The sequence below is a fragment of the Gavialis gangeticus genome, unplaced genomic scaffold (assembly GCF_001723915.1).
Source record: "Gavialis gangeticus isolate Ggan-Ray unplaced genomic scaffold, GavGan_comp1, whole genome shotgun sequence".
Lineage (NCBI taxonomy): Eukaryota > Metazoa > Chordata > Crocodylia > Gavialidae > Gavialis > Gavialis gangeticus.
This window is the reverse complement of record NW_017729033.1, coordinates 70,056,434-70,057,677: the sequence shown is the minus strand read 5'-3', so window position 1 is coordinate 70,057,677 and position 1,244 is coordinate 70,056,434.

The following is a 1,244-nucleotide window of genomic DNA, read 5'->3' as shown; positions in this document are numbered from 1 at the left end:
CTGGGACAAGGAGCATGTCTTTCTACAAGATTATACAGTGTCCAGAAAAACTGTACAAACAACAAATCAAGGAGTTTTGTGAAAAATAAAATTATAGATTCAGATATGTTAGCGGCTGGAAGGGATCTCTCAAGATCATCAGGTCCAGCCCCGCTTCACTTGGGCAGGAAAGACTGCTGAGGTCAGATGACCCCAGCAAGATGAGCACCCAGACATTTTTTTAAGATATCCAGAGTAGGTAATTGTACTAAGGGTGTGTGAAATGGGCTGTATTCAATTCGGATTTGGCCTGAAATTGGGGACAATGATTCGATTTGTTGATTTGGATCACTGTCCTGATTAGATTTGGCCAAATCCAAATCTGAAGATTTGATGCCGATTCAGAGAATCAGCAATTTAGCCATAGACATAGCTTTAAATGTTTTTTCTACATACCTTGAGGTACCAGGCATGGCTTGTGAACACTGTGATGGTGGGGTGGATGAAGCGTCCCACAGGAATGCAGGGGGTCCCTGCGTGCTTGGTGGTGAACCCTGAAATGGACCAGAAGTACTTCCAGTCTACTTCCAGGTCCACCACTGAGCGCACGAGGTCCCCCCACATGCTCTCCCAGCTCGGCAATCAGCCGTGCACCCCCAGACCCAGGAGGCACCAGTCACTGAGCTGAGGGGCAGGGCGGCCCCCTGCACACTCCTCAGTGAACCCAGAAGTGGACCGGAAGTGCTTCTGGTCCACCTCTGTGTCTGCTGCCAAGTGTGCTGGGGACACCCTGCACTCCAGTGGGACACTCCATACACCGCACCATCTCAGCATTCATGAGCTGCCTGGTACCTAGAGGTATGTAGAAAAAACATTTAAAGCTGTGTCTATGTCCAAATCACCGAATCTTTCCAAATCTCTCCAAATCAATTCAGAGGGTTCCGATTCAATTTGGAGAGATTAAAGGGTCTCCTAATTTGATTTGGATTCAGAGATTTGGCCACCGAATCAAGCCGAATCTCCACCAAATCGAATCAGCGACTGAAGCTTCGTACAGTCCTAGGGTGTACCACCTCTGGGGGGAGTCTATTCCAGACCCTGGACACTTGAGTTGTAAAGAAGTTTTTCCTTATGTCTAATTTAAAGTGGTCTTCTAGCAATTTATGATCATTCTCCTGGGGAGCTCTGGTGAACAAATGTTCTCCCGGTCCCTGATATGCATCCCTTATATACTTATAAGGTACCACCAAGTCCCTTCTGAGTCT